Below are 15,058 nucleotides of genomic sequence, written 5' to 3'. Positions count from 1 at the left end.
GCAGCCTGCGAGAACACTCGCTCCCTTGGCCTTCACTGCCCCAGGTGTTAATTTCACGATGTTTTCTTAGGAACCCGAGCCAGCGGGAACGGAGCGGCGTTCACGCCAGCTTTATTCCAAGCTGATTTTGCTGATAAATGTACGATCGTTTCCAGGCCCATTAACCTTTGACCTTGGGAGCCCTGCTTCTGCAAGGCATAAGCAAGGTCGAAGATCATTTAGTTCAAGGAAAACCTGAAAACCATTCTTACCCAGACCAGGCGAGCAGCAAGGGAAATTACTGACAATCTCAAACCAGAATTTTGTGCCTTCTGTGTTCTCCCCTGAGGTATGTCGTGAGACGTGGGGGCAGTTGTTTGGGGAAACAGCCCGGTGTGCGGCTGAGCTGGATGGCCCCATTGCTGATCCCCACACCCCGCAGAGGCAGCCTGCCACCCCGAGCCCGTGTTGTCCCCAGCCCTGCCAGCTCTGGGCATGGGCAGGCTGAGAGGGTCCCTGCTGGGGTGCTCTTGGCTGGGCCTTGGGGAAGTGGCTGCAGGGCTGTACAGGAGCCAGCACGTTAACCTGGGCCTTCAGGCCACACAGTTCCGGGGTGATGTCCTGCCCCTTGGGGCTCATCGTGGAGTTCGCTGCCACATCCTGTTTGTCTCAGTGCAACGCCCTATGAAGCTGCTTTGTCCTTCTGCCTGGGCACTACACGGGACAGGGCTGGACTCACGGATTCGAGGTGTTGAGCAGTAAGATGGGGACTCTGTGAGCAGCACCCCTCTGCTGAGGTCTTTTCCCTTTGCGGGTAGAGCATTGCATTGCTGAGCAGCTTCGGAGCTGCTGTGATGGGCTTGAAAGGGCACCGTAAGTTTTCCAGAGCCTTTGGGAGCCCAGCGGGGTGTGTTGGGCAACAGGACATTAGATTTGCAAAGAGATAGTTTAGTTCAAAAATTCTTTAGGCAGTGGGAAAATTCACATGCTGCAGCTAAATGGCGTCTGGATCTAATGACATTATTTAAAAACATTTTAAGTGAACAAAAACATAAGGCGAAGGTGAACCTCCTCGGGAGGGGGAATACTTTGGTATAACAAGTGCCATGGCCTCCACAAAACCCCTGGAAAGTGACAGCACCCTTTCAGCTAATTCAGAAACCAGGGGAACTGGAGAATGATACAACTAATTGAAGATTTCTGAGGTGTCTATGGCAAGCTGTGCCCATGGGATTAAAAAAAGGCAGACACTAATTACGGGCAGAATTACCGAGCCTGGGCTGCAGAACAGTCCTCAGCGAGTATTTTCTGAGGTCACACATGAGAGATACTAGGAGCAAGCCTTTCTGCAAAAGCCGTCAGTGAGTTGTTTAGTGTATATCTGTGTTAATTAATGAAGTACTTCACAGAAGTACTGCAGGATCTTGAGGTCCAGTGGCAGCAAAGTCTTAGAGACACACCATCAGCCAGAATTAGGAAACATGTCTTGGTTGGATCCTCCCTGTGTAATCCTTGTTCCTAATTCTGTGACTTGTGCAAATGAAGCTGATCTCTTGCCTTCAGCATTCCTGAGAGTCTTTTTCTCATCTGGAAGTTGTGAAATCATAGATGATCGGAAGATACTGTTCCAAGGTTCGGAAGTTAGCTAATCAGTGACACATTTATTTAAACAATTATTGGAAGCTATCACTTGGTGAACAAAAAGTAGAGGGAAGCAAAGCATTTGGGACATTGAGTTTCATTATTTGCTTACTGCAGCTGCTCCTTCTCAGTCTGCTGAAGCTTCCACTTAGAAGATGATATACAGGAGAAGAGTTCCCAGGCGTCCCAAGGAGGAATGAACTCAAGTGCAGACACACTGGCTTGGGCCACGCTCCATCTCTACTGGGTCAGTGTCAGAGCATACCGGAGAGCTTGACCTGCTTCCCACAAACCCAGGCACCGAGGCTGCTGTGCTGGATGGGGAGGCATCCCCGGACCTCAGCAAGGCTCATGGAGGGAGGACACGCTGCCAGGCCATGTGCCACAGCTGTGCGGGACCTGCCAGGATGCTGTGCAGGGAGGGAGGGGGGTTGCTGGGCTCGCTGGCTGCAGGACTGGGGGTGTGGGGCTGAGCCAGGCTGCGGAGCATCCCCAGCGGTCTGCTCAGACACTGCTCTGCCTTGCTGCCTCGGCAGGCATTACCTGAAACCTGTCTTGCTTTAAATCATAATGGGACTTGCAGAGTGCTAGTGGGCATGAGAGTCCTGCCCTTCTGTAGCCGAAGCTGTAGGGGAAGAAAGGGATGTGCATCAGTGTCTTCCTTTGCCCAAGTGCCAAAAAGAAACCGATGCCCATGTTCTCCCTCGCTGAGCAGCACGGCTTTTACCCGTCACCCTGCGGTGAAGTCTGTGGGTCACAGGCTCACCGTCTGTGCCCTTCATGCTCTTGCTGCGGCTGGTACAGATTATTTCTTCTCCCTAAACTTCTTTGCTCTTGCAAGAGGATGACAGTTCCCAGCCCTGGAGCACTAACCCTGAGCGAAGCGAGAAAGCTGCAAACCCCGGGGATCTCTCAGCTTGCAGGCTGTCTCAGTCCTCGTGCGGCTTCACCCCAGTGCTCCTGGTGTCCGGCTGCCTTGGGGCTGGCATGTAAGGAAGAGGAGAGCCAAGGTCTCTCTGATGTCCAGGGCTCTTGTAAGCCACAGCACTGCTCTGCCTGCTCCTTCTCACAACAGTACTACCGGCTGCTGAGTGAGACAGACGTGCCTGTGCCTGGTAAGGGACGGCACACACCTCCAGGGAGCGAAGCTTTTGGGTAAAGCAGAGGAGTAAGGCCTGGGAGAAAAGACATCATTTTACTGGTTAAATCAGTCTTACGTTTTACCTCCAAAACTCTTGCTGTCTCCGTTGATGGGAGCTCTGTTAATAACTCTCAGTGTGGGTCTGAAATTATTCCAAATCGGGAAATAAATAAAAAATGTCCAATGTTTCAAAACTTGCTTGTGAGCCCCTCTTGAGCATGTGTGCGTGAGAGATGCACTCAGAGGCAACCCAGCCTGTATGGGTCCTGCAGCGGAGCAGACGTGGGGCGTGTTCTGCCATTCTGAACTGATGTGAGCCAAGATTTTATTAGGAATTGTTGGTGCACTTGTTGGCACATCTGCAGAAGCACACGGAGCTGAGTGCCACAAATGCAAAAATGAGTTGACCCACCTCTCTTGAGGAAATGCTTTGTCTTCATTAGTTCTTGGCATCATACTGTTTAAAGCACTTTCTGTTTTTTTCTGAATCTTTTTCATTCTTGCTGAGAAAAGGATTATGAAATTTTACAATGCAGTAATAAACTATTATTATTTATTAAATAAGAAGGCCCTGTAAAAAATAGAAGGAAAATTCAATCCAGATGCTATCTATTGCAAGGGCATTTGAAATTCCAGATGTTGGTAGTAAAATGTGGTCTCTAATTCATGCTCTTAGAGACAGAAAATGCTCCTGGCTGGGTAACCTGGCCCTGCTTAGTGCGGCTGTGTTTTTCCACAGGCTGGCCCATGTTTTGGAGCAGCCGCAGTATCCAACTGTAGGCTTCAACTTTATCCCTTTGCTGAACATACTTTTGTGCATTTTTATGGCTAAAGAGCGAGATTGTAAGCACATCAAATCAATGCTGTACTTATTTTATGAAGGTAATAAACCAACGGCTTGCAGAACTGGGCAGCCGTGTGTGCAGCAGAGCAAAGGGCTCGGGAGCCCTCGGGTGCAGGCACTTGCATGGATGTCAGTGGCCAGTGTCGGAAGAAGAATAACGGCAACATATTCAGGGCTCTTCTATCCCCTGCTATTCACCGCTTGTTTCCTTTGTGCGCCTCAAGCAAGCCTTTTTCTCGAGGTGCCATTTCATGTTTGGTACTACCACTAGTGCTCTGGCAGCCTGGAGGGATGCTGATGCCTCTTCAGTCCCAGACCAGCTGAAACGTCTCTCCCCCGACAGTGTGAGACGGCCTTTCCTGGCTCAGGGCCACAAACCTCAACATGGCTGCGAGAGGAAAATCATTTGATCATATTTACCTTCAGGGACTATGGCCTCTCAGCTCTGCAACTGTGTGGAAAAGTTTGACCTAGCCCAGACTTTTGTCTGTGGCTTTATCTCTAGCTGTAGCTACTGTAAATCATCCCAAGGGTAAGGGCTGAACATCCCCAGAAAGCACAGATTTGCTAAAGACAGGTGAAGGCAGGTACTGTGGTGCAGGTGGTTGCACTGCGTGGCTGTTGTAGGCAGCTGCCTGATGAGAAAAGATTAGCGTGGAGCATCGGCAGCGCCAGATCAGCAGGTCAGAGGCATTTTGATGATGTGGGGAAACAACAGATAATAGGTCTCTCTGGGTGTGGAGGCTACGGAGATCCCAGGCATCAGACTTGCACTAACCAGGACTAACTTTATTTCCTGTCAACACAGATGGGTTTTGTCCTTACTGTGTGTCCCCTAGTGCCACCCCTGAATAGAGACTGCAGCCATTCCATGATGTGCAGGGAACTGACAGCTTCCCTGGACATCGTCTGGTTTTTCATACCTGCCAAAAAAACGCTTTATCTTCCCGCAGGATTTATGTAAACTGGTTACAAATTTGGACACACGTAGTAATGGTAAATCTCAGGTTACGTGAGTTCAGCTTTTGCCTGCAGGACCACGGCACCTCAGCTTGTATTCATGGTTTAAAAATACAACACAGCAGTGAGAGAAAGTGTGTTGCAACACAAGGTGAGCGTGTGCCGGGCTTTCTTATATTCATCGGGAGGCAGTGCTGTAAATGGCCTTGAGCTATTGTCCTCATCCCTTCTAGAGGGATAAACCCCTGAACACCCCTAGCCAGGGGAGGAAGGAGCAGGGGGGGACTGTACTTTGGCCACGTCCTGGAAGCTGGGTTTGCAATGCCAGGGTTCGGAGAGAAGAGCAGACAGTTCGGACTTTCTGTGGACATCCCCTTGGGAGCTTCATTTCCTTTAAACTCCCAAACATGCAGATGCTGTTTCTAAACTTTGTGCTGGAAGTATCAGGGGAGCTGGATGCCTGAGTGCTTGCACATTGGGTGCATAATAGCTGTACAATTAGCAAGGTCCAGACCAGCCCTCCCGAGGCCCATGGGAGTTTTTCTGGGAGGTCCTGGGACTCTGAGACCCCCCACCGGGGCACTCCAAGCGAGACATATTGAGCCCAGACCTGGTGGTGTGCGGATCCAATTGCAGCGTGTCTCCCTTCCTGCCGGCAGCTCTCCGCGTACCGGACAGTGCCGGTTTGATTTCAGGGCAGAGTTCGACTTCTCCACACAGTAATTGGAAAATGCTAATGCCTAATGCCCACCCTCCAGGGAATCCCTCTTCAAAGCCCTCGTGGGACTGTGGCAGTGACTCCTCTGGGGAAGCTGCAGCTCCACAGGGGAATCACCCTCCTAAAGATCACACAGAGTGTCTTTTAAGTGGAAATGACTGTTTTTTCACAATTAGGTGGAGCAGAAATAATTAAGCAGGGCCACAGCCATTGTTATCTTGTACCTGATTGCCAGAGTTCAGTCTGCCAGGGATTACTTCATTGTGCTCTTCTGCTAGTTTTTCATTTTCTTTTGCTAAAAAACCGATAATGTTTGCTCCTCCCATCACAAGGGATACAGAAGTTTTCAGAGGAGCTGCTCTTGCACCCCAAGTTGGTCTGTGGAGTTTGTGGGCAAATAAATCCCAGGAGTGGCTGCAAGGCTAAACAGAGAATATACAGAGGGGTGGCAGACTGGGCCTGTGGGTGTCTGGGTGCCTGTGGAGAGGAAGCAGCACAACACTGTTTTGAAGATACCTTTTTCTGTTTGTATTTAACCTTTGTCTTTTTGCTCTTGAAGTGGAAACTGCTCTAATTCATCTAGGAGGCTGGGAAGGCTACTGGGAGGGGATGCATCCAGCAAGGGTGGATATCGCCATCCCTCTGTGGTCATATGCTGAGCACGGCTTGAGAGAGCTGGGGGGCCCAGCCTGGGAGTTTCTAAGACTTCCATGAACTCCACGTTTTTAGTATTTGCAATTTCCCTTTGCACATTGGCCGAGCCGGGCTGCTTCATTCACATCACACCAGAGTCTGGTGCAGCATTGTCCTTCCTCTGCAAGAGGACTTTTGATGGCCAAGATGAATTCAATGCCAGTGGAGCAGCAAGAAACATTAACCCTTAATCCTCAGCTAGGGCGGCCACCGAGCAGTAAGAGGACCCTGGTCAGGGTGGCAGGACTCCCTGTTGCCCGGGAGGGGTCTGCAGCTTCCCCCTTGGCTGTCTGTGTGTGAGGACTGGGACAGCCCAGGCTGCATGGTCTCAGGCTCAGGGACACTTTTTCCAGATCTGCTGCCCCACCAGTGTCCAGCACCAGCTGCCCCAGAGAGATGCAAGTTGCAGCTGGTGCTGGACTACCCCCTATTGTAGGCAAGGAAGAAGAACCCAGGCTTTCCTTCTAGCAAAGCAATTCTGGGTTTGGATTTCTCTCCACTGTTGGAAGTCGATTTCAGCCTTCCCTGGGGAGAAGGGATGGATTCTGTTATGCCTAGCTAAGAGTTGGCACAAGGGCTTGCAGGTGTCAGGATAGCATGGCTGATTTGGATTTGTGAGGCTCCAAGTTACCCCTCTCCCACGGTTTGTAAGTATTTACAGAGGGAGCAGGTTTCTGATGAAAACAGACAAAAATGTGTATATACTGAGGTCAGCTGGAAGCAGAAGCTAGATGAACTCAGGCTTTAATGGAAGGGTGATTAACTGTCGAAACAGCTTGCTGGTGGCCGGCAAGCATTCTCCATCACCCCTTGTCTCCCTATTTCCAGGCTGAGAGGCCGTAAGTGGTGGATTGGTGCAGGAGCCCTTCGTGGGCTCTCTGATCTGCAAGGATTCAACATCCTTACATCCTGTCTGGTGCTGAGACTGATGAATCATTTGTTGCACCACAATTCAACAAGGAAGAAATAAACACAAGAATGATTTATTTAGTTTAGTTTTTACAGAATATAATAAGCAGCCTCGATGTCATGCTCTGGTCAAAAGCAGCAATTTTGCAATAATGTAATACGATAAACAGTGCTGTCGCTGTCCCCAAACACACACTCCAGGGACACATCTGTGCCGGCCAGCTCCCTGGAAGGTGTCCTGGGCCTGTGCCCAGGCTGGCGGAGGCCAGGCTTCGCCGCAAGCCAGGGAAGGGACAGCTTCGAAGGATGCCCTGGTTGCTCAGGCATCACCTCTAGGAGAGGTACTTGCCATGCTCAGAGGTTGCTAGAAGTCAGCTGGCCATGGCCATAGCCAGCTGGGCCCTGCGAGGCTGTCGGCAGCCAGAGCCAGGCTCAAGCCCGCAGCCTGGATACGGACCCTTGCTGCCCTCACTGCCTGCCTGCCTCTGGACCACCCGAGTGGGAGATGGAGCCAGGCTGCCTCCCGGTCCACTACTCCCTGGCTTTGCAGAGGAGCTGGGCACCCCAGCCTCCTTTTGCCCAGCCACTCTTTCTTGTGCTAAGCAGTTTGCAGATGCGATAATGACACTCCTAATTTGCTTAGGGAAGAGATAAAGAGGGAAAAAAAAAGAAAAGAAAGAAACCAGGCTAAGTGGTGAGCTGCTGTAGGAACCTCGATATTGGCTGCTGATGATCTTGCCTCACCCTTCTGCTCCCCCCCTCCATGGGAACAGCCTGAACTAATTAACCCTCTAGCACTCCATAATGAAGGCTAATAAACACCTAATGGGTTGCTTGAACAAACAACCTCTGCACAGTTGAGGCCGTAGGAAACCCTCAGTCCCGTGGCGTGGTGTGGGGGAAGACCAGGGAGCGCAGGGCTGGGGCTGCCCCCGGCTCTCCCCTCCTGCACACCTGAGCTGGAGATCCCCCAGCGTGGTCCTGCTGTGCCTGGGCTGCTCACAGCCTGGCTCCCTGCACTGGCCGGGCTTCACCTCCTCCAAAGGGGGTTCCTGCTGCACAAACTCTCAGTCGAGAGTGCCACCAGCCCTGCAGACCTGCAGTTGCTCCTCTTGCCAGCCTTGACTGGTCAGGGTTTCCCTTGCTTGCCTCCCTAGTGCCTGTGGCTTTCTCCAGACCTTGTCCTTCCCGGCCCTACTTGCTGCCGCCAGCCACAGGGCTCGGTCCCCTCACGGCGGGGGGACCTCCACTCTGCGGGGCACTGCCAGCCGGCTGGGTGGCAGCCAGCTCTTCTCCAAAAGCTGCACAGCTTTGTTGGCAGGGCACTGTGCTTTCAGCAGGACTTTTGCTCCTAGCATGAGCCGGGTTCTGTGCTGCGCAGACCTTTCCTGCTCTGCCCTGACGAGGAGCTGTTGGGGAGAAGCTCCAGGCAGGCTGCAGGGCTGCGTATTCCAGCGAGCACAGTGTAGTGCAAGCTGCAGAAACCCCGTGATGCCGTTAGGTGTTGCCCCTTCTTTGGGGACCCGGGTCGTAAGTGTGGTGAAAATAAATTGGGCTCATTCTTCCTGTGAATGCTGTGACCAGCATCATGGCCTGTGTGTCGCAATATGTCTGCAATCTGTCATAGCTGGGTTTGTACAGTATTATGAACCCAAGCTCTGAAGGAAATGAACTCAGAAATATTCCGCTTAAAATACTGTACCAGATGGACTGCGTTTTCCTAACCTTTAGCTGGTTCCAATGTGCAAACAGTTAAGATTATAATGTTAACATTTTCTCAGATGTTTTATGTGCATATAAAATATTCTCAAAGAATGTGCTTTTGAATACAAGGTTTTATCCAATTACAATTTTACTAGAGTTTATAAAAACAGAAAAATATGTTTTCAGGGTGTTTGAGATGCTGCTGGCCTTTGTAGTAAACTCTGAAGCCCTTGCAGTGGCAGATAATTGCTGCTACATGGGAGATGTCTCTGGAATTTTCATGATTAGGTAAATGTGCTAATTCTTCAGTCCCGTATCTGGTCACCTCTGAAAACAGTTAACACAGGGACAGTTAATAATAAATATGTTCCACCTCTGCACCAAAACCTTCTTTTGCTTTCTGTTGGGGGCTAAAGGCTTGGCTTCTGCAAACATCAATGGATTTGAATCGGATACTAAAAATACAACTTAAGAGCTCAGGGCAACTCTTCAATGGACTAAGTTGCTTAGCTTATCTCCCAGCAAGTGTAAGAATAGATCTCTCTTATCCTGCCTGGCGATTTCAGCCTCTCGTAGACAGGCTTCCGGAGATGTTAAATGAGAATGTATTTCTTCCCTGGCTTAACTGAAAACCTGAATCAAGAAAGGAGATAAATGGAATTTAATGGATGTTCATTTAAAGACATCTACTATTGTGCTTTTGGAATAGAAAAGACGGCAAACACTGTAATCACTGGGAATCTTCTAGGTTTGCCATGTGAACATGAAGGCTACGCATGGAAATGTTGATCATGTAATCTGTCCATTTCTGAAAGATCCATGTATTGCGTTACAGCATTTTATGATTCCATGCGTAAGTAGTTCATAATTTTAACAGGCTTATTTCTATTCAAAGACGGTGAATTAGAATAAGCCTGTTAAAATTATATAGTAAGCGTACATGAAATCATAAAGAAAGGTAATAAATTACTCTGTTAAAGAGAGAGAACCAGGCTCTGTCTCCACGCTGCACACCGTCAGCCAAGCCGAAGTGGCTCAGCCACTTCCAACAAAATGACGGTGCTTTTGCGGGCTGCACCTTCGGGAACCCATCCTTGCCTGCACCACTGCTGCAAACAGAAGGAAAGGAAACCCTGTCTTGCCTTTCAGCCTGGACACTCTGTGAAGGTCACGCAGCAGTGTATTTGCAAGTTGGGAAACTTAAACAGTCGGATTAGCTCACACACCTCCAAGGAAAACAGCAATGCATAAAGCCAGACGGTCTGGAGAGCCTACCTGCCCATACCTCTGTCTTGTGGTGGTGTTTTTCAGGGACTGCCCACCCTCAGCCCCCAAGTGCCATGGTGATTGCTTCAAGGCCACCGAAACAGAGTGGCAGGTTATTCCCTGCCCTGGGGAGAGGTCAGGGAGCTGGCAGAGGCAAAGCGCCTCGGGGCAGTGTGCAGAGGTCAGCGAAGCAAACCCACGCAGCCCCCCAGCCCTGCTCGGGTTCCAAGAGCCTCTGGCCCCTGGCCCTGCTCTGGGAGGTGTCCCATGGGACGGGTGGTGCAGGCGCTGCCTGGGGAAGGTAATTTGAACCTGTACCGTTGGGTATCTCGCTCAGTGTTTACAAAGAAAAAACAAGCGCAAAGAACAGGATTGTATTTGTTATTTGTAAGTCAAACCAGCTGTGATCTGAAGGCTGTGGATCCTGCCTCTGAGAAACACCGAACGTCACTGCTGCCTGCAGACGCTTTTCTCCTTGCGTCACCACAGGCTGGGCTTCCCTCGCTCTAACCCCCAGATGTCCATTTGCTGGGTATCGCCAGACCCCAGTGGGAGCGCTGCCGCGGGGAGCCCCGCAGGCCACAGTGCTGCTGCAGGGAGCTGGCGGTACCTGCTCCGGGAGCAGCTCGGAGAAAGGGGAGGCTGCCAGGGCCTGCAGATGAGCGGGGACCCCGAAAGCCCGAGGCTCAGAAAAGCCCGACTGACTCGGGCGCTGACCCTAACCCTGCTCTGGCAGGGATCTCCCTGGGAAAAGCCAGCGATATGTGCTGGCTACTTGTCCAAGAGTGCCTGGGCGTTCCCGGGCACCCTCTGCAGCCACTCTGACACGTGGGGTGCTCGCGACGAAGGTCCTGTGTGCCGTGGGGCTGTGCAGTGCCGCTCCTCTCCTGCTGAGACCCACAGGCAAAGCTGAGATGCTGGAGGGTCACCAAGTCCTTGCTGTTAATGAGCACAGAGTTTTCCAGCCTGATGTGACCAAATACAGAAACGTGGGGCTCGTGGGGGAGACAGAAGGACTTTGAAACAAAGGGTCTTTCAGGCCACCTAATGCAGTATAGATCCAACAGGACAAATCGAATTTACAGGCATAGCTTAGATTGGGAGATATGCTTGCAAAGCCAATTTGTTTCATTTTATAGGCTTGAAAGATTCTAAGTCAGAGCTCCCTGTATGGTTTGAATTAGGTTTGGATAGCGGTATTCTGGAAAGCTAGATCTGGAGAAGTTTTCACTCAGGGCGTTTGTAATCGAGTAGGGGCCATCTAGCATTTCTGCAATGCTTTCAAATAAAATATTCCATGTCTGCCCAAAAATGAAGCTTCCGCATGGTTAAGAAAATGATGAATATGTGAAAATGGAGGTCTCTCTCCCATGTTAAATATTTAGGAATAAGATTCCACACGTGTATCAACAGAGAAAGTGGGAATTTCAAAGGGTGCTGCTTTAAAAATAAAAAAAAAAGAAGGAAGCTCTAAGTAGCACCAAAAAATGAATTGTTTTTCCTCTACCAGTTTGTATCTGTGCTATTAACAAGGTTATCAGTTTTATTGTCTGTGACTGTGCAAAACATAAAAGCTGTAGGGAGCCGCTGTGTGAAACCTCAGCAGTGAAAAAGCTTTGTTGGGCAGACTGCAGGGTCCGCCAGGGGAGATGCTTCCCCAGGCCTTATGAAGGGCGCAGCCACTTTATTCTGCAGTTTCCAAGGGACTATGTTGTGGCTGCTCCTGACTCTGTGCAATGCAGCCACTATCTGAGAACCAGACCCTCTACCAGTTCATACAGCAAAATTACGGCGTGGCAGTGCAATGCACCACAAGCTTTTCAGTTTCAGCCCTCCTCTCTTATGTTCCTCGCATGTCGGGGTGACTATCCCAGCTCCGCTGCCGTTGTGGTTCTGGCATTTCACCGCTCCTGGGGAACGGGGCCACTGCTCTGCCCATGCAGCCTGTGGATCCCCAGCACGCTCTGTCCCACGGGACCCGCCGCATCCGATGTGTCGGCATGAGCTGCACACAGACCTGGTGGTGGCTCGCAGTCGTTTGGTTTCCACCATCTCCCCCGAGTCCCTCTGAGCCGCGGCAGTGTTCCCTCCTCCTGTTGCCTGTGAGGAAGGACGGCCCCGGAGCATTTGTGAGGCGCCACAGCGTTTTGGTGGTGGTCTGAACGGGCTTGACTGCAGGGCTTGGAGCTGGTGGGTCCGTGTCCTGACAGCATCAGTCCTGGTTCAGGCGAACCCACTCAGATGCTCCCAGTGCCCTTTCCCGAGCCAGGACTGCCTGCGCACTCCATCTCATGCTGCTCGGCTGCACAACTCAAGCGACCAGCATCTTCCTCCTGGGCTGGTGGGAATCCATTTCACCTTTTCTCCAACGCGAGGAGCTGCCATGGCTCCCAAGCCCATGAGCTCTGGGATGCATTTTTTGCCCTGCAAGCCGAAAGCAGCAAGAAGACCAGTTCAGCAGAGGGATAAGCCCCTGGCTCTCAGTGCTGAGCTCAGCTGCCAGAAAAGTTCCCCGGGAAGTAGCACAATCTTTGTTTGGTCATTAAAGCAGAAAAAGAGAGAGAGAATCTTAGGAAATGCTTGAAACGATTAGGTGATCTTAACTCTAAGGAGCTAAACAAATGCAAAGCAATTCCACCCCCCAGCCCCTCGTGCTGCTGTAGAATGTAATCTCATTTCTAAACACACAATTACAGAAAATAAAAAGAAAAGAAAAGAATAATTAATTTCTGCTTCCTCATGCAAATCCTCTGACCAATCATTTAGGGATCAGGGGCAATTCAGCTTCTTGTGCAAATTCCAAACTGAAGGCCTGAAAAAAGCAAGTGAATGGATTTACTTTTCTAAGAACCAGAATTAACAAAGGTTCCATTTTCCATGGTTATGTGCCTGGCCAGACAGCCCTTGCTGACAAGCTCTCAAAAAACATGTGTTGGCCTGTTGAAAAGGCCCCAGTGTTGACTGACAGACAATTGAAGTGACAAATTGTTTCATTGTACTTGGCAGGGAGAGCGCTGTATTAGATAATTATGGCGAGGAGGGAAGCGACAGGTCACAGGTCAGAAGACACGTCTGACCCTGTTTTCTGAAAGCCCTGAAAGAAGCCCGCGCCCGGGAGAGCAGCATGACGCTGCCAGCAGTTTCTCTTTCCGTTGTGATGATTAAGAGCTAACGAAGATGGAGCGGGGACAGGCTTGCTCCCTGCTTGCCCTGGTTCTGGCTCCCAGGAAGCGGGTGCTGGGGTTCGGCGGTGGCTCGGTGCCATGTGCTGGCACGCGGTACCGCAAGGGTGAGCTCTCCCACAGCGCCCGCTGCCCCTCACCAGCTCGTGAGTGATTCAGCGGTGCCCGATGAATCCTTCCGGCTGCCTTCGGCAGGGCGGATGGCCGCTGCTGCCCAGCGTGCATGGCTGTGGCGGTGCAGTCCTGGCTATGGCTCCATCTGACTGCGGTGAAGGCGGGTGGTGCTCCCCAGCACAGCGCTGGACATGCTTTGGGGTCGGCACAGGTGAAAAGGTGAGGATCCCATGGGAAAACAGAAAGCAAAGTGTAAATGGCTGAAACAGGCTGAGGAACATGGTCCTCGGCTATGTGGTCTCACTGCTGCACCTCAGCCCCTTCACTTTGGACCAGTGGTTTTAGCATTTTGATGTGCAGCATGTCCCTAGGCAGGCATCACTGCAGACAGCAAAGGCTGCAGCTGAAACGCTGTTAGCATCCCTTTAAATGGGGGCTAACAGCTACCTCAGTCTGTGCAGGGCAGATCTGCCCTCAGTGCTCCCAAGCTCTGCCTGGTGCCAGCCGGGCCGGCAGCATCAGCCAGTGCCTGTGCAAGCACAAGCGCCTTTTAGGCAGCACCAGACCCATTGCCACCCGACAACCCGTGAGCATCTCGACAGGTCCATGTTTCAAACTGGCAGCAAAATGCACAATGTCCAGCCCTGAATCCCGTCCCAGGAAGGTCTCACTCAGGCACGGACACCTTCCTCCTCCAGCCCATACAGCTCAGCCTGCAAACACCAGCAGGACTAACCCGTGCTCACTGGGGCCTGTTTTTTTGCTGGCTGCAACAGAGTACAACTAATAATTATTGAAGCCTCTCTCCCACCATAGAAATAAAATATGGCAGGGAATCACAGCACAGCTACTCCATTGAGAGCGCTGCTCAACTAAGTAATACCAATAATTCAAAACAGATGAGCCAAAGGCTCGAACACTATAGACTTAGTATCCCGATCTGCCCTGACCCCTGGAACTTGCTGAAAGTTACCTTGAGACTCGCCAGAGCTCTTTGTAACTTCTGTGAGGGTTATTTATTGCAAAGTCATAAATATTTGTTATGGATTTTCTCCATCAATCTACAAAATGAATTAGGTTAGAAAAAATTTATGTACTTGGATTTTGGGCATGTGTTTCTCAGGCAGGGGAGAAAAAGTAGGATCTCCATTGTGTGGAGGACGAGCTGCTGCAGAGCTTTGGGCTCTGCTGCCTGCGTTAATTAATTCCCTTCCACAAACAGTTTAAAATGCACAGTACAGTCGAGAAGGGGGGTGGAGGGAGGGAAGAGGTTCTTCTTTAAATCTCTCTTAAAATCTTCCATAAAATTATTTATTGGGGAAGGAAAAGTCTATTTCCCTCTCCTCCCTCCCGGATGCCCTCCCAGCCCATTAAAAACCTGAAATTCAGGGGCTGTTGTGCCCCAGGAAATCAACCTCAAGCCAACATCTCCCAGTCTCCCTCAGAAGCTGGCACCAGCAACGGCTGGGTGCAATAGGGATGGAGGGAGAGTGCCCAGCCTCTTCCCGTCCCACCCCAAGGCACAGCTGCCTCGGGGCAAAGCCACCACATTTTCCCACCCCTTAAAGAGAGGACACGGGAGCAGGGCTGTTCCTGCCCTGCAGGCACTTTTCTGGTGAATTACAAAGTTTTTATTCAGAAAAGCACTTAAGCAAGACCTTAACTTCAAGGATGCTCTGAAGTTCCCTGGTGTGGTAGGATTTAGGCTCTGGTGGATGTTGCACCTGGGTGGCTGAGCAGGGTCATGGCGGGAAGCAGGGCAGGCCCCGTGGCTCTGCCCCAGGGAAGCTGGGGTCAGCAGGGTGGAAGGAGAGCATGGGTACAGGGGGGGTAAGCCAGGTGGTCCTTCGTCCTCGTGCTCCCGCCTGGCTGAAGAGAGCAGCTGAAAGTGTCGTGCCCTCCTGGGG

This window comes from Aptenodytes forsteri, unplaced genomic scaffold (genome assembly GCF_000699145.1).
Source record: "Aptenodytes forsteri isolate BGI_AS27 unplaced genomic scaffold, ASM69914v1 Scaffold298, whole genome shotgun sequence".
Taxonomy (NCBI): Eukaryota; Metazoa; Chordata; class Aves; order Sphenisciformes; family Spheniscidae; genus Aptenodytes; species Aptenodytes forsteri.
The sequence above is the reverse complement of the archived record's forward strand: the minus strand, read 5'-3'. Positions refer to the sequence as shown.